Source organism: Crocodylus siamensis, chromosome 1 (genome assembly GCF_052110815.1).
Source record: "Crocodylus siamensis isolate JL-2025a chromosome 1, ASM5211081v1, whole genome shotgun sequence".
NCBI lineage: Eukaryota > Metazoa > Chordata > Crocodylia > Crocodylidae > Crocodylus > Crocodylus siamensis.
This window is the reverse complement of record NC_143395.1, coordinates 71,112,513-71,131,302: the sequence shown is the minus strand read 5'-3', so window position 1 is coordinate 71,131,302 and position 18,790 is coordinate 71,112,513. Positions and strand designations below refer to the sequence as shown.

The 18,790-nt window shown below is 43.7% G+C and overlaps 1 protein-coding gene across 3 annotated transcripts in view; it reads left to right on the top strand.

The window, feature by feature from the left end:
• Positions 1–18,790, top strand: part of RNGTT (RNA guanylyltransferase and 5'-phosphatase) — a 398,444-nt gene that overhangs the window by 98,026 nt on the left and 281,628 nt on the right. The gene's annotated exons all lie outside the window — the stretch shown is intronic.

Below are 18,790 nucleotides of genomic sequence, written 5' to 3'. Positions count from 1 at the left end.
TTAAGTTTTACTAAGTGATTTCAAAATTGAATTTAAATCAGACCTGCCAGTTTTCCTAAGGCTCATGGCAGTATTAAAAAACTAGTGCAATTCGGATCTGAGGAATTTCATGCTCCATCCCAAAAATAGCACCAGTATGCCATAAATGTAATGTGTGCCCAGGCTTTATGCTACTTTGGCTGAGGAGCCTGCAGTTTAATGCAAAGACGGTATTAACTTACTGTTGATAGGTCTTGACATGAAGGAGAAAAATGGTTTCTCCCCAGACTCTTGCCAAATGGATTGCAGTTTACATTCCAACCAGTTACAGCATTCCTGTTGATTGGCTAAGGTCTTAGGTGGGTTTGTTTTAAAGTTCCTTTTAACCTATTTGAAGGAGGTTTTTGTAGTTCCTTTACAAATGTTTTAATACAAATGTTCTTTAATGGATCCTTACTTGATTATATGTACTTCTGCAGCCATTATCTAGACTTAGCATCCAGGTCCAGGCTGAATTCTGCCTCAGCCTATTTAATCTTTTATTTTGTTGCCCCACAATTTTAGGAGCCTTAAACTGCTAGTTAAATCCCCCCAAATGTAGCTCTGCAGAGGCAGTTCTGGGGAATAAGGTTATTTAAAAGTATCTCTTTGTTTATAATTTTGTTGGGGCAGGGAATGCCATGCATGTGTAGCATGTAGCACAGGAAAACTGAACCTGGTTATGGTTCTTGGGTGCTCCTGAAGTGCACCTGTTCGGTCTTTCTTAGTATGTTGAAGTATGACCAAAGTCCTTCCATTTTTCTTGTTTGTTTGAATCTTTGTTAACTGAGGAATAGAAATAAATGCTTACCTTAGATTGGGTTGGGCAAAATAAGGCCTGCAGGCCAGATCTGGCCTGCCAAAGGATTTTATCTGGCCCATGGAGGGTCCTTCTGCCCTGCCCAGCCTAGGTGCAGGGACAGCCTGGGCTGTGGCACATGAGGCTGGTCCTGCCACACCTGGGCGCACAGTGAGGCTGGGGCAGCGTGGTGGTTGGACTCTGTTTCTTGGCAGCCCTGACAGCAGTTCCTTCTGGCTGCTGCCACTAGTGTCTCCACTGCTGCCTGACCTGGCCCCACTGTCCAGGTACCCTGGCTTGTCTGCCCTGCGCCCATCACTGGGGGTGCCAGATGGAGCGGGTGGGTGGATGGGGTATCCAGGGAGACTGGCCCAGGACCCCTGCAGGCAGGGCATGTTTGGGCAGGCAGATGGGATGGGGCCACGGGTGGGTGGGGAGTGATGTCTGGGAGCAGGACAGATGGGTAGGGCCAGGGCTGGGGCTAGGCCCAGGAGGATCACGGGGCAGTGATCCAGCTTGGGGCACAAGGTAAGTTTGACACCCCTGCTTTAGAGCACTGTCAGTGGGAGCTGAGTGGGTGCTTGGCAACAATCCTTGCTCAGCCCAGAAATAAAGCAGACAAGCCATAGGTGGCTTGTGTTAACAAATCTCCATGGGGCAAAATGGTCATTAATGTGAGTTTACTGATCAGGGTTATGCAGGGAAAGAAGAAATTCAGCCCCCATAACCTCCAGAAAGAATGTGGAGATACTCTGTAATTCTTTTCATAAGATCATAAGGCTGGAAAGGACCTCAGGAAATAACGTAGCCCCAACTCTCTACTCAAGGTGGGAGCATCTCTGTCTAAACTATCCCACACAGATGTTTAGCTGGTTTGTACTTTAATTTTGAGTGGTGGAGATTCCACAGTCTTTCCAGATACTCTGGTTTTGCTTATCCATTCACATAGTTCAAAAAGTTCTTAATATCTACCCAAAATCATCCATATTTCAATTTAAGCCTCATACTTGTCCTGTCCTTTGTAGACACAGTACAATTGATTACCATCACCTTTATAACAGCCCTGCTTGTATTTGAAGACTCTTATTAAACATCCCTTCAGTCTTCTCTTCTCTAGACTGAATTATTCCAATTCTTCCAAACTTCCCTGTCATGTTTTCTAGACCATTAACCATTTTCATTACTCTTCTTGGACTTTTCCCATAATACCATATTTTTTAAATACAATACACATTTCCCAATGTGTATTTCAATACACAATGATCCCTATAAACTTCTAAGTCAGGTATCAAATATGTGGTCTGTAGGCTGGGTTTAGCTTGTGGAATTGCATGATCTGGCCTGTGGTTACTGGACTGACTCCACACTCTGGCCCCCTACATATTGCATATGGCATGCTGGCTGGACCTGGTGCTGCATGCCCTGTACACTGTTCAGAGAGTTGCTCTGGGGCACACACTGTATGCGGCGCCCTGGCAGTCCCACCCTATGAACTGGTTCCGAGGCAGTTCTGTATTGGGCCATGCCAGGACCAGCACAAAGGGCTGCGCTGGCAGGGTGCTGCATGCAGTGCGTGCTTTTAGCCAGCCCTGTGTGCTGTCATGCACACTTCCCCCAAGGCTTGCTATGTGTTGCCCACACTGCACAGGCTGGACTTGGTGCTGCTCCTAACACTGGGGACCTGGGGCATGGCTTGTGTGCCACATCCTAGACCAACCCCCTGTGCTGCCTGCAGCACTGGGTCCAGCCTGCATGGTGCCAATCCTGTGTGCCATGTGTATGCTGAGCCCTGAGGCTGGCTCATGTTGCTTGTGGTGTGTGGACTGGATCTAGTGCTGTGGGCACTGCCCAGGGAATCAGTCCTGTCTGGCCTGCAGACTGGCTCAGCGAACCTCATCTGGCCCTATGAGCCAGTTGAGTTTGATACCCTTTGCTTTAAGTCCTTCTCTGCAGTTCTGCAGCCATAGCCAGTTTTTCTGTTTTTAATTGTTATTTGTTATTCTGCTGCGTTATGCTTTGAACTTTCCCATATTGAATTTCATCTAATTTATTACTGTCCATTTTCCCAAATGATCAGGTTCGTTTTGAATCCTTATCTTGCTGCCTTGTGTCTGCTAGTCTACGAAGATTGACTATGTATATAATCTGGGGATTGACAACATACAGCTTGTGGTCTGTACTGCTTGGCAGAGCCACTGGATCTGGCCTGTGGAGCTGGAAGGCTTTACCTCTGCCATGTCCATGCTAGGGCTGGGGAGTGAGGAGTTTCCCTGGGGCCAGGCACCTGGTAGCTGCACTCGCATCGATGCCATTTCTCCCTTCCTCCATGCTCTCAACAGCTGGTGCTGACTCGAGCTGGGGCTGTGTAGCTTCCAGCTGAACCCAGGCTGTAGATGGGGCTAGGAGTGGAGGAGGGGGCACAGAGGAGTGAAGCATTACAGATGCAACTTCCAGCCGCTGCCCCAGTGTGGCTCCCCACTGACTGGAAGCTGTGCTTGTTCTGCAGCCAGGGGGCCAGGGAGAAGAGGCCGCAGCAGCATGAGTAGAGTTCCCTTCTGGTTGGAAACTGTGCTTGCACTGAAGCTGGGACTTAGGGGACTGGGAAAATGGTGCTGGTGCTGGTGCAGCTCCTAGCTGCCTGGCCCCAGCACAGGGGCAGGTAAACCCCTTCACTGCTGAAATGCTGCTGAAGCCACCCAGTGCACTCCAGACTACAGCCTGGTCCATGACTTGAAATGGTTGCTGGCCTGTATAATTGGTTCCATCACCCAAGTTAACAATGACAGGACAGTTTCCTGGGGTGCCCTCCTTGATGCTCCTCCTAGTATGAGACTGAGCCATTGATGACTACTCTTTGAGCATGATTAACCAACCAGTTATACAACCACCTTTATAATAGTTTTTGTCTGGACCGCATTTCCTTAACCTGAGATTTGTTGTGGGAGACATTGTTAAAGACTACTGAAGCTGAGATTGATTGCATCCACTGCTTTTTCCCAAGCCACAAGACCCATCTCCTTGTCATCTTAGAAAGAAGTCAGGTTTCTTAGACATGATTCACTTTTGACAAATCCACATTGGCTGTTACTTATCACCTTGTGTTCTTGGTGGATACAAATTGTGTGTTTTGATTTGTATCACTATCTTTCGAGGTACTGAAGGTAAAGTTTTTGAAATTGGGCACTATGGGAATGATGCATATCTTCCCTTCCAGTTCTCAGGCCACTGAAAAAATAAGTCCCTGACCACTCATTTGCACTTAATGCCAATTAGTAGACAGCTCATGAGCAGTAGTTCTTGAGTTTGCTAAAATCTATTTTTTTTAGTCCAGTGTCCTTATTTTGCTGTTCTCTTTCTTTTAGGATCATGAACTCTCACAGTTTCTTGATTTACTGTCACCCATGTTATCAGATCCAGCTGCTTTTATATACCTCTGGCCTTTTGTCACTGGCCCTTCCTGTAAACCTACTTTAAAAAAGTCTCCATTTGGTTGGTCAGTCAGTGAGTAAAGATATGCTTCCTTACCTTTGTTTGTGAACCTTATCTCTGCTCAGCAGGCTTCTTTGTGGAACACTATCTAATGATCAAAGAAGCCAAAGCTCTGCAGGTGACACCATCTGTACAGTCACTCCAGGTTGCATCTTTCCCTGCCCAGGGTTGACCCTTAACCAGGAGGATAGACATGAAGATGAGTTGGCTTGGCTGCCTCTTCTTTGTTGCCAAGCCTTACATACTTGGTTTTTCATTTCAGTTGATGGTTACTCAGAGGTGTGGAGTACTGCTTTGGTGCCTGAGGTGACCAGCTGTTATCTTCCACTCTCCTAACAGCCAAATCTTCTTTTCCGAGGTGTGACTACAGTCTTTTTCTGGCTGGCTTTCTTTCTCAAGCTTGCATCATGCCAGCCAACTCCTGATACTCGTGGATACATCTTAGCATAACCATTTACTCCTTCAGCTCCAGTACCTGTTACGTGAAGGAATTTCCCAATGGACATATTTTGCACTATCTGCAATCGTTTGCCTGGCTATCCTTTTTGACAAGGACCTACAGTCCATATTCCCTGCAAATTTGACCAGGATGTGGCTGGAGACATCTGAGGTCAGGAACCCTATCTGGACTAAATAACTTAGTTATCTGACTACTGGATGTGGAACCCAAAGGATATGTATCATCTTTTGAACAGGTACTTAATGAAATCTGTAGATTTAAGGAGTTGTCATAAACTAGGTGTTTTTCCAGAATTGTGCACATGGAGTGGCTCTTTCCATTGGTGCAGTGACATTCTCCTTCTTACAAGTCTCATCAAGGACTCGGCGAATAAGTAGGTGTTCCATAGTCTGCATTTCACCACTCGCATCTATTTGTGTCATTAGAGTAGCCCCATTTGATCATGTGTGTTTTTGGTCTTTCAGTTTGTGCATGGAGGTGATTTCGGCATCGCCAATTTGGCCAGTCTAGATCACCCTTTCTGGGAAGGTCCTCCTGGAGTTCCAGGCCCATTTCAGAGCACCTGGTTGTGCATAATTTTTCCTTCCATAACCTCAGTTGCATCCTGTCAGCTGTTGTGTCCAGGGGTGCAGCACTGGTTACAAAACTCTTTCGCACCTTAAAGTTATTTAGTTACTCTTTTGTGATCACAGAGTGGATGTCTGGGGTCTTTTACCTGCTGTGATCTTTCTTTTTGGCTCGGTACCTTTCTTCTGATATCAGGTGGTACAATGCCAGTCCGTAAGTACAGGCTATCTTTTAGTGTTGGCTTTAGACATCCTGTTTTTTCCCAACAGCTGTCTTTTAGAACTGGGTGTAGTTTCTTGGCTTGAAGTGTTCATTCCCGTACTGGACATGCATACTTTGCAGTGGAGTAACATATGGCAATAGCTGGGTTCACTGCCCACTTTGAGATGACCAACTTTCAAAGTATTTTATTGCCAGTGCTGACTATTTATTTTTTCATCTTCTCTACATGTGCTTTCAAGGTAAGTGTTCAGTCAAGTGTAACCCCTGAGTATACAGGGTGCAGGTGATTAGTCAGTGGGATTCCATCCCAGGAGATGTTTAATTTCTGCTTGGCTTCTCTATGGCATAGGTGAAAAGCTGTGACGTGCGTCTTGGTTGGGTTGGCACAAGCTGGTTCTTATTGCAGTAACCTGAGAGGTTGCTTAGTGCACACATCAGTCTGTTCTCAGCAGTGGCAAAGTCCTTATCTATGCATCATGTCGCAAGAGCATCAGTATATGTGAAGGAATGAAGGCAAAGATGGTGGGATGCTGTTGTGTATCATACCCTTAACATACTGGCAAGAATAGTAAAGGATAGCTTATCTACAACAATCTTCATAGAGGGATGGCAAAAGAGAGAATACTGGGAGTTTGCTGTAGCCTAGGAGGTTAAATTTAGATATCGATAGAGATCTTAAATGTGATTTAAGAGAATGGGAATGTTGATATAGAAGACTTCAACTTTCCAGGTATAAATCTGGAAAACAACTCTTTAGTAGTAGTAATGTTCTGACCCAGTTAATTTGTGGATGTAATGGCTGATGTCTGTGTTCATCAAATAGCTACTGAATCAACAAGAAGCAATGGTATTATGACTGGTCTTAGAAAATAACCGTGAATAGAATTATTCAGTTTAAATTTAAATGGCAGGATAAATGGAAGTAGGTCTGTAAATGAGATTTTTGATGTCAAAAGGACAAATTTTGATAAACTAAGGGAACTAATCAATGAAGTCATTCAAATGCCTGAGGAGGTGAGGGACTTGAATGGGGAAGTGGCCTAGAATTTTTTTTTCTAGGCCAAAGTACAGAAACTACCAGGCACCTGTCCCAACCTGACCTTAATAATACGGAATCATAGAAGACCTTAGGAGGGGGACCTAAAGAGGTCAGCTAGTCCTGATCAGCGTCACTACATACTGATCTTCACCATCAGAGAAAAATGCTTGTCTGATCTGCATTTAAACTTCCAGCAACAGAGATTCTACCACCTCTCTAGGTAATACAGTCTTAGAAAGTTTTTCCTGCTAACCAATAATCTTTTTTGTTGCAATTTAAGTTTATTTTCTCATTTTCTTACCCCTGTGGACACAGAGGGCACTTCCAGACATGCGTGGACGTTTGGTTCCCTGAGCACAAGTAGCAGCAGCACACCTGGTGCCGCAGCTACTTGTCCCTGGGGAATGTTCATACCACGTGTGCTTTGATGCTCTGTAAGTTGCCCCGGGTGGGGTAGAGGAGGCTGGGGCTAGCACTGTGCTGGCCTTACCTGGGATTCTGGGGGCCTCCTGGAGCTGCAGCTATGTCGATTCTGCTGTGCAGAGCCTGGGTGGCAGCCGCAGCACAGCTCCAGGTGGCTTGGTTACACCTTTCAGCAGTGCGTGCTGGCCAAACATGCACTGTGTCCCCTTCTCCCCTCCCCCCCCCCTTTTTTTGTGTGGTGTGTTTTTCTTTGACCCTTGGATATTACCTGAGTGGATATCCAGGGGTAAAAAAAACCCACAGAAAAAAACCTGTGCTGTTGTAGTGCAGAGAGCACTGGACTGTGCAGTATGTGGCGCCGCAAATATGTTTGTGGCACCACATACCACAGGACTGTGCTTGTTTGGACGTGCCCAGAGTGATTGACTTCAATCCATTTGTCATTCACATTTCCTTGCAACCTACAGCCCACAGGTTGGATTTGGCCTACAAAAGGATTGGAATCAGCCCGTGAAAGTCTAATGTGCCCTTCATTTAATTAACTGTGCACAGATACCCCAGATGTTTTATCCTCCCCCTGTTTTGCTAATGGCACACTGATTACCTGCAGCTCCTTCAGCGACTGCTCTTAGCAACTGCAGCCTCTGCTCATGATCGTCACTGGCGCGGATAGAAGAGAATGGTGGCCCGTGGTTGTAAGCTGCAGCATATTTGCAAAAGGTTGCTCGCACCTGGTGTAAGATGCAATTTTCCTTTGCAGAAACTGCACCAGGTAGGCTGCATTGTATATTATGATATTCTATGATATTCTATTCTATGATATTCTTAATTTTTAATGATTCTTTCTAACTGGGTCCCAGGTTAGAGCCAAGGCTTAATATTATGTAATTTTGAGGACTTGACCGTCGAGCACTTTTAATAGCAGTACACCATTAACTGTCCTCCAGTCCTTTGGTGGAAAAGCTGCTTCTAATGAAAGATGATTTTTTTTGCTAGGCTTTCCTTTTAATTGCCAGAAAAGATGTAGATCTAGGATAGGTTTTCATATTTCATCTCTGTATAAAACTCATTTGAAGAGATAATTTCTGAGCACAATATCCTTTTCTTTAATTGCTCCATCAAATTCCTAGTTATCAAATTATTTGAGTGATTTGAAGTTCCTATGTGTTTTCCCTTTGACTGTTCCGTAGGCGAATTGGTGCTTATTGTCTTTGGAAATTCAATAGTTGTTCTGTTGTTTAGGGTTTATGGCAAGCATCCTATGGTCTTTGAGAGTTCATGTGTATATTGAAAGTAGGGGGTTACCAAAATATAGTGCACTTGTGTGCACACAAACTCATTCACATGTGCACAAGATAGAAACCATCTGCTTTAGCTGCTTTGCTGGCCTGTATGTGTTGGATTGCCTCTTATTCTGGGGAACACTTGTGTTAACGAAGAAATTTTATTGGTATTTTGCATTTTGTAATTTTTTTTGTAATTTATTTTTTTGGTAGCATGGAATTGCTATTGATCAATTTGGGTTTTTATGCTTACAGTTTAGTATTTGAAGGTTTGTATGTTTTGTGTATGCTTGGGAATTAATAGATGTCATGCTTGCAAAGAATACTAGACATTTAAAATATTCAGTAGTTTTTTGCCTTCTCACTCCAGAAAAATTCTAGGCTGCATGCAGTTCTCCCCTCTCCCCCAACCAATTTGACATGTACCGTCTGCTTTTGGGTCCACAGTTATCAGCTTTACAACATTCTACGTACTCTCATATATAGAAAATAGATACTTTTCCTGCTCATTCAAAAAAGTTATCTAAATTTATTCTTATGTTTCTTGCTTCATAGCAGGAAAGATTAGTAAAACTTGGAAATAGTAAGATAAGTCAGCTTGTGAGAGTTTAGTGTGAAATGTCTGCTTAGGAGAGGAGAAGGAAGTCTTTGTTGCTTTGGGTGAGACTTTGTCTACTTTGGTTTTGGCTTTCAGGTCTTGGATTCTGACCTGAGCCCACATTTTGCTTGTGTGGTGATACTTATATGCTGTGAAAAGGCACTACATAGGATTTGAAGCAGTAATATTAAGCAGAAATAACCTAAGGCTCTAAACTTCAATTTTTATCTGTGATAACTGAGCTTAACCCTCCCCCTCCCCATTTAACAAACTATCTTCCCACACAACCTACATTTCATGTTTCCAGGTAGAGGGGCACGCAAGTACAGACAAGCCCTGCTTAGCACTGTTTTGCTTAGTGCTATTTCACTATATTACTCATTTTAAATTGATACCTGATTCCACTAAGCACTCAATGAGTTTTGGTATAATGCTCATGGTCACCATCTTGGGTCATTAAAAACACTTGTTGTTGCCATCTTGGATCATTGAATACTTTGTGTTTCACTTAATGCTCTTTTCGCTTAACGCTCGTTTTTTCAGGAACCACTTCAGAGTGCTAAGGAGGGGTCACCTGTATAGCATTGGTGCCTGAGGAGAAAAGGTGATTTATCTAGAGATTCAGGCTTACCTTCACTGGGTGCTCTAAAAATAATTGAAGAAGAGTAGAAAAATCTTTCATAGTTTAAAGCCCCTGGCACACAATACATTTATTGTGCAATTAACTGTAAAACGTGTGTGGGTGGGTGGAATTATTCCTCCCTGTGCAGAGCAAGGTGCACAGGGGGGAATTCTTCCAGAGCAAAGTGCAAGGGCTGAAGAGTTATCTTTTCAGGGATTCCTGTGCTATCTTATTTTTAGGGTGCATATCTACTTGTAACAAAAAGTTATGCAGATTTGGGTCTTAGTGCACAGACAGAGCAACTCCAAATGCTCCTTACTACGAGAGACCCTCATAAACTCCTAGAAACATCAAGAACTTCAGAGAGGAGGATCTTTTATGGCACCTACCTTCAACTGTTAGCTGTTGTCATGGTGATCATGCTAACAAGATGGTAGGGCAAAATCATTATCAATGCAGTGATTCCCTTTCTGACCTATTTGCAGCATCAGCAGGATTACCTTGAAAATAACGTGAAGTCTTGAATTTATTCACTTCATGTTTAAGGAAGCAGAAGTTTGGTGTACCTCGGTTTCATCAGAGGAAGGAATTGTCAGGAAGCTCAACTCATTTTTCTTCTATATTTTTCCTTGGAGTTAACACAAATGCAGAATTTAACACAAATGCTATGTGCAACTTTTAGTGGAGCTGTACTAGCTTCCAGAATAGCCAGAGCCTGCTTTCCTCAGGACAGACTCGAGACTATTTGCGCCCATCACTTAGCTTCAGGCAGATATTCAAACAGAAATAACTTGTCTGGGTATACTGCGTCTCATGGCTTCTTGTTATATTGAATACCAGACTGTATCTGCATGGTGTGTAGATGATGGATCTGCTAAACAGGCACAGCATAGACAGCCCTTGAACAGTTTTACTGGAGGTGCTCTTTTCTTTGTTGGTGGGAAAGAACATAACAAGGTATGTCCTTTTCTCCACTTGCTTTCCAAGAAAAAGGTTATTATTACTGCTTTTGGGCTCCCACTTAGAACACCATCAGATGCAAGCAAATAAATTCCGGAGTAGTTTGGATACCCAAAATGTTGTAGAACTAAAAGCAATTCACAACGTAGTTTACAGCTATATGGAGTTGTTAGTCTGGCTATTAGTTTTTTTCTCCATCTATGACCAGATTCCCTGACCAAACCTCTAAGGTATTCCAGCTATGAGGGATCCAGCCCTTTTATAGTAAATTATCTTATGCTTCTCATGAAAGATTTCCTAGTTATATGAGCTAGGCGGATGGAAGTAGAAGGCATTTTTGGTCTTTTCTCTTTTATATAATTTTTTATCTTTACAAAGTGTTCTCTGGACCACATCTAAACTTCTGATTTTAGGCACTGTACTAACTTCATTTAAACCATATTTCTTATCATTTTTTATGTTTCCCTTCAATTACCATTCTGATTACAATGACGGTAGATTTCATACCCTAGGGTATTAGAAACCCCAGCTATCTACTGTTGGAGGACAAAACCCTTTTGGTCCTTTTCTAATCATTCAAATTCTACCTAGATTTCATCCAGTAGATTTAGGTACATATTAGATTGTTATAAGTTTACCGGTGGTCAGTATTAAAGCCCATTCTAAGAGAGGATGCTGTGGTGAGCAGTAATATTTCCATCCTTGATCTCTCTAAGTCTGTTGTGAGTCTCCGTGTACACCTCAGTCACCTGTTATGTTTTGCCAAAAACATCCAGAGCAGACATGTTTGGTAGGACAGTCCTTAATATCACCTTTAAATAAAACTCCCAAGGACCTCTGGCTCAGAACTTTTATAGCAGTCCCTTGAAATAAATTATACACATGGATAAGCTATCAAAGAAGAATTAAATTTTTTTTGCCTTTGTGACAAAGAAGGAACCAATAGCACTCAGTACCAGGCTATTCTTTAACCTCAGCAACAGATCTTGAAGGTGAGCTAAATGAATGTTTCTGGCCAAGACTGGCCTATCTTGAGTGCCCAGAATGTATGTACACCAATAGGGTACAAATACATATACAGGCAATGCGTGTTGAAGAATTCCAGTTGCTATAAATGCAAATTACTTTTCCTTGAAACCATGTTGTAAGATGTTTGCGGCTTTGTAAGCACAAGTTACGGAAAAAAATAAGAGTTCCCAACTTCAATATTATTTTCTTGTTTCTTTTAGAACTTCAGTGATTAGAGCTATTCCCCAGATATTTTTAGCTGAGTTTGTGATAAGGAGAGATCTGAGCAAGAGAGTTAGTGACAGGGGGAGATGAGGATGGAACATATAGTGGTATGGCTTTGGTCCCAGCACATAAGATGGCTTGTTACAGAAATGATTGCTGATATAGGACTTTATATTTAGGACTTTGAAGTATTATTGTTTCCATTTCTGCCTGTTTTATTGCATGCTTTGGAATAGGAAAATGTTGCCTGTATATAATGTCACAGGTCACACGTATGTCTTTGTATTACAATTTGTCTTCCTATATTTTCATTTGAACAGTATTCCTGACCTTTTTTGGTTGTTTTTTCCCTGAGGCGCATGAAGTGGTTCAATGGAAAGCAAGACTTAAAGAACTCAACAGTAGTTGTTGGGGGGTGGATGGTAGGGGGGATCCCTTCACATGCCATACATAATTTTATAGCATGTAAGGGGTTGAATGATGTCTACAAATCTTTTAAATAACTTAGTAAAATCTGCCTGAAAAAATAGTTGCAGTATACTCGTAGGTATATAAAGGTGCTAAGATAATATCGTGGCAACAACCATTGATCCTCTGCATCATGGTGTATGCACAGAAGATCCATATGCAGTCACATCAAGAGCGTAGAGGAGTGGAGGCTGCCTTAGACCTACCATTCCCCCTTTAGACCATTGAGACAGAGTCCAAAGGCCAGATTGAGATCAGGCATTCAGAGCCTCGATGGTTGTAGCTTCTGCCAGAGAGCAACAGATTAGAGCTGCTGCTGACTACTTGACACCTAAGTGAGGGTATATTTTTGTCAGGGTGATGTCCCTTAGCCTTTTTCCAACCAAGGAGTACCCACAAGGCAGTGGGGGTTAGCGTTTTGAGGCACCCTATACATGCCTTAGTCCGGAGGCTGCAATATTGTGGCATTTTATAGGAGTTACCACACTGCAAGTAGCTCTGCCACATTGCCACCTAGCCCTATAATTGGCTGCAGTTACAGCCATACCCAGGACCATAAGATAATATAGCATACATATAAAGCTTCTGCCAATTATTTATATTTTAAGGTGACTTTGATAACTGTTGTTAACATTCTTTAAGCAAACATTTCATTCAGACTTTTGCAATGTACGGTTACAGCTTTTTAAAGCCACACTGACTGATATGAAAGCTTGGGAGTTGAGCAGGTTAATTCATGGCAAGTGCTTTGATAAGGTGCACCAACAAATTCAATTTGGTAATTCAGTAGGTGGTACTTTTTCCTTCTGAAAATCCTGAGAGGAATAGATACTTATAAGGCATGCTATTAGCATATGGGGGGATATTTTAAATCAAAGTGATTTAAGTTGGTAAGAAAGAAATATTTAATTTAGATAATTGATTTGTTTATAACTTGTTTTTGTTCTTGAACTTATTGTTACCAGCCAATGGAAAAAAAGTCTTTCTTCAGAAAAATAATTAAGACATTGAGTACAGTTAAATATGGCCTTTATACTAGTGCTACCTTTTGCTAACCAGAAGGATATGCTATATCTACTTCTTCCTGTTAAGTTACTTAACTGTTAAAATACTATATAGTGCTAAAATTATATTATATTATATGGTACTATATTTTAGTGGTTAGGTAATTCCATAGATTTCTTAGACACTAGGGCTGGAAGAGACCCTGGAGGATCATCGAGTCCAGCCCCCTGCCCCAGGGGCAGGAAGTCAGCAGGGATAATAGGATCCCAGCAAGATAAACATCCAAATCCACTTTGAACGCCTTCAAGAGGTGTGCTTGAATCACCTCCAGCAGCAGTCTATTCCAAATCTTGGAGGCTCAGACAGTAAAGAAGTTCTTTATGTCCAGCCTGAAATGGTCATGAAGGAGTTTGTGACCAGTTGACCTTGTCATCCCACAGAGCGCTCTGGTGAACAAACATTCCCCCTGATCCTGGTGAGCACCCCAATAAACTTGTAGGTGGCCATCAGATCACCCCTGAGCCTGCGCTTCTCCAGGCTGACAAATCCCATGGCTCAGCCTCGCATCATAAGGTCTGTTTTCCTTATCTCTGATCATGTGCATGGCTCTCCTCCGCACTTTCTCAAGCTTCTCCACATCCTTTTGAATCGTAGAGCCCAAAACTGGACGCAGTACTTCAGCTGCAGCCTCACCAAGGCCAAAGACAATGGGAGAGCCTATCAAGATCTGCCTGGATCACCCTCCTGTCCTCAAGTGTGGATGCTTTACTCCAGAGTTTGGTGTCATCGGCGAACTTGGCCAGTCTGCTTCTGACACCAATGCCTACATCATTAATGAAGATGTTAAGTATTATAGGCCCTAGGACAGAGCCTTGACGGACCCTACTGGTCACAGAGCACCATGACGATCAAGTTCCATCAACCACCACCCTCTGGTTCCTACCGTGGAGCCAATTCCCCAGCCAGCAGATCGTGGTGTGGCTGAGGCTGCAGTTAGCCAGTTTTACTAAGAGGTGATCATGGGATACCAGATTGAAGGCTTTTTTGAAGTCAAGATGTACGACATCAATCTCTTACCCCTTGTCCAGGTGATAGGTCACTTGGTTTTAAAAGGAAATGAGATTGGTCAAGCAAGACCTACCTGCAACAAACCCGTGCTGGCCATCCCTCAGGATGTTGCTGTCAACCAGTCTGTTAAGGATGGCCTCTTTGATAATCTTTTCCAAGACCTGCCCCGGGATAGAAGTCAGGCTGATCGGCCTGTAGTTTGCCGGATCCGCTTTCCTCCTTTTCTTGAAAATAGGCACCACATTGGCCTTCTTCCAGTCCTTGGGCACTTCATCAGAGCACCAGGAGTTCTCAGTGATCCATGCCAGGGGCTGGACTATGATGCTTGCCAGCTCCTTGAGTACCCTGGGGTGTAAACTGTCAGGGCTGGCTTACTTGAAGTTATCCAGCCTCTCAAGGTGTTCCTTCATGGGGTCAGCTTTGATAGAGGTTAAGGAATCTCCCTCACCTGGACCTCCCTGTCCCATAGTGGGCAGGGGCTTCCCATGGAATTGGTGAAAAACTGACACAAAGTACCCATTTAGAAAGTTTGCTTTTTCCTGGGCATCGGTTGTCAGTCGTCCCATCTGTTTTAGCAGGGGTCCAGCGTTGCCCTTGCTTTTCTTCTGGCTCCCCACATATCTAAAAAGGGACTTTTTATTGTCCTTGATATTTGTAGCTAGCTGCAGTTCTGTCATAGCTTTGGCTTTCCTGGTTCGCTCTCTGCAGGTCTGGACCAGTGCAGGGTATTTCTCCTTGGTGGTGGATCCAGTCCTCCATCCTTTGTACGTCTTTCTTTTAAGATGCAGGAAGTCTGTTAGTTCCCTTGAGAGCCAAGGAGGCTGCTGTGTCCTTTTGCTGCCTTTCCTCCGAGATGGGATAGACTTTGCTTGCGCATCCAGTTTAACAGGAAGAGAAGTAACTTTACCTGTGCAGTAATTGGAACTCTTCAAGATCCATTATCCATAATTGCATTCCACCCTGGACATTCAAGATGAGCCATTTACTAAGATTCTCATTTTTTCTATTTTATATCATGTTAGATGAAGAATTACATTTCTAATCAACTATATGGCTAATATTTTTCACTTGTGATTTATATCATAGTGCCTTGGCCTGGGTATTAGAGTTCAGTTAGAATGCAGAAAAAATGTAAACCAGCTTCTTTTAGCTTAACAGATTTTTAAAAAATGATATATAAGTTTATCCAATATATGTTCACTTAAATCCAATGTATGATTCCTTAAAAAAGAGAAGCATCATACGTTAATAAATCAAACTGATTCTGATTATCAGGTTTTTCAAAATTTTCGTACTTTTACATCTTCTCTCATCTATTTTTCTTCATGGGTTGGAAGACAAAAACTTATCTTTTCGATGCCCAATTATTTTTTCATGTTATTAAACTGAATAAATTAAAATTAAGAAAATATTCTCTCTCCACCTACAGAAGAGGTGACAGCTGTCAAGGGTTGGTTTATCATTTCAACATACTCTTTTTCTGGGGCCTCAGATGCTAATTTCTTTTAAGTTCTGTTTTACTTTTCTTAAATATTCAGCAGTAAATATATATTGCTTGAATATATATATTTTTAAATAGTTTTAATAACTTATAGTAAGCTTGGCATAACACAGTAAGAAGCAACTTTGGACAAAAAGGGGCTTAGTAACACACATGATGCAGATGAATTGATTACCAACCTAGACAGAAGAATATATGAGAGGGAGAATTAAGTTGCTGGTAGAGATATTGAACAAAACCAGGCCCAGGACGGACCCTTAAGGCAGTCTACTTGTACTGGATTCCAACTAGATATTGAGCCACTGATTCTATCCTCTGAGCCTGATGCTTCAGCCAGTTTTCTGTACATCTTATAGTTCAGTCGTTCAGCCTGTACATCCTTAGCTTGCCTGCGAGAATGTTGTGGGAGACTGTAGCAAAAGCCTTGCTAAAATCAAGGTATATCCCATCCACTGGTCTCCCCACATCCACAGAGCCAGTCATCTCATCATAGAAGGCAATCGGGTTGGGCAGGTATGACTTGCCCTTGGTGAATCCATGCAGACTGTTCTTAATCACCTTCTTCTCCAAGTGCTTAGAAATGGATTCCTTGAAGATCTGCTCCATCATTTTTCCAGGAACTGAGACGAGGCTGGCTGGTCTGTAGTTCCCTGGATCCTCCTTTTTCCCTTTCTTAAATATGGGCACTATGTTTACCCTTTTCCAATAATCCAGGACCTCTCCCAATCGCCATGAGTTTTCAAAGATGATGACTAGCGGCTCTGCAATTATATCAGCCAACTCCCTCAGCACCCTAGGGTGTATCCCCACTGACCCCACGGCCATGTATATGTCCAGCTTTTCTAAATAGTCCCTAACCTGTTCTTTCACCACTGTTGTCTGCTCACCCCCAACTATTCTTGTTACCATGTTATTCATGCCTTGCTAGCTGCAACTCCAGCTGTGCTTTAGCCTTTCTGACTTCATCCCTGCATGCCTGAGCAATGCTCTTATATTCTTTCCTAGTTATTTGTCTAAGTTTCCACTTACAAGCTTCCTTTTTGTGATTTAGTTGACTAAAGAGTTTCTTGCTAAGCCAGGCTGGTCTTCTGCCATACTTGCAGCACGTTGGGGTGGTTTGTTCCTGCACTCTCAGTAAGGCTTCAGTAAAGTATAGCCAACTCTCCTGGACTCCTCTCCTCCTCAGACTGACTTCCCGGGGGGGATCCTGCCCATGAGTTCCCTCAGTCAAAGTCTGCTTTTCTGAAGTCCAGGGTCCTTACTCTGCTGCTCTTCATCCTTTCTTTCCTCAGGATCCTAAACTCAAACAGCTTGTGCTTGCTGCTGCCCAAGTTGCCATCTGCTAGTACATTCCCTACCAATTCTTCTCTGTTTGTGAGAGGCAGGTCAAGAAGAGCACAGCCACTAGTACTTGCACCAGGATGTTTTCCCCAACACTTTCCAAAAACTTCCTGATAGAGGTGACTCTATCAGGGTGCGGGATCCAGGGCAAATCAGCCTCTGCAGGGTCTGGACGCAAAGAGGCCAGGGTGGGGGACGAGTGGCTGGATCTGAATCTGGCAGTGGCGCAGAGTAACCAGCACTAGGCGAGCCCTGTAGGAGGGGCTGCTGCTGCTCCATCCAGCTTCACGGGGCCTGGGACGGTCACACTGATTTGCCCCTGCTAGGGACAGCCTTGATTCCTGTATTGGCCTCCCAGCAGATGTCAGCATGATTGAAGTCCCCCATGAGAGTAAGGGCGTGTGATTGGGAAACTTTTGTTAGCTGTTTGAAGGAAGACTCATTCACCACTTCCTCCTGGTCTGGTGGTCTATAGTAGAGCCCCACCACAACATCACACTTGTTGCTCTGTCCTCTGACCCTAACCCATAGTCTTTCAACAGGCCTATCTCCAGTTTTATACTGGAGCTCTAAGTAATCATATGGCACTTTTACATAAAGTGCAACTCCTGCTCTTCTTCCTTGCCTGTCCTTCCTGAGCAGTTTATACCCATCCATGACAGTGCTCCAGTCATGTGAACTATCCCACCAAGTCACTGTTATTCCAGTCATGTCATGGTTCCCTGACTGTGCAAGAACTTCCAGTTCTTCCTGCTTGTTTCCCAGGCTCTGTGCATTTGTGTACAGGTACCCAAGGTAACTAGTCGATTGCCATGATTTCTTAGGAAGCATAAGATCACCTTCCCTGTTGCCTGCTTCTGCTTGGTCATCCTCCAGGTCACAGACTTCCCTACATACCTCAGGGCTTTGGTTTCCATCCCCTGGCAAACCTCATTTCAAGCCCTCCTCACTAGGTTAGCGAGCCTGTCTGTGAAGATGCTCTTCCCTCTCTTTGTCAGGTGGATCTTGTCTCTTGCTTAGCAATCCTTCCTCTTGGAACATCATCCCACAGTCAAAGAAGCCAATGTCCTGCTGGCAACACCACCTGTGCAGCCAGGTGTTGATCTGCAGGATGCACCTGCTTCTGCCCGGGCCCTTTCCCTTGACTGGAACTAAGAGAACATCACCTGAGCCCCTGTTTCCTTCACCCTTTCACCTAGAGCCTTGTAATCATTTTTGATCATTGGTGCCCACATGGATGAGCAGCATGGGGTAGTAGTCAGAGGGCTGGATGAGTCTTGGTAATCTGTCTGTGACATCTTGAATCTGGGCTCCAGGCAATTGGTCAGACTTCCTGAGACAACAGGTCAGGTTGGTAGATGGATCCATTTGTCCCCTGCAAAAGGGAGCCTTGAAACACCACCACCCATTGCTGCTTCTTGGTGGTGGTGGTGGTCTTGATCCTTTCTACCTTGGGGAAGGCCTGACCTTTCCTCCTCCACCAATGGAATGTATCCAAAGGGCTCTTCATGCTCTGTTGTTAGGCTCCATATCTGTTCTCCAGGCAAACTGCTGCATGTAGAGGTGAAGATTTCTGCTTGATGCCTGAGGTCACAAGCTGCCAGCTTCCACCTTCCAGTAGTCCATATCCTCTCTGTGCTCTAGTGCTGCTTCTGGCAGTTCTTTCTCCATAGTCCTGGAGGTTGCCTTCAGCA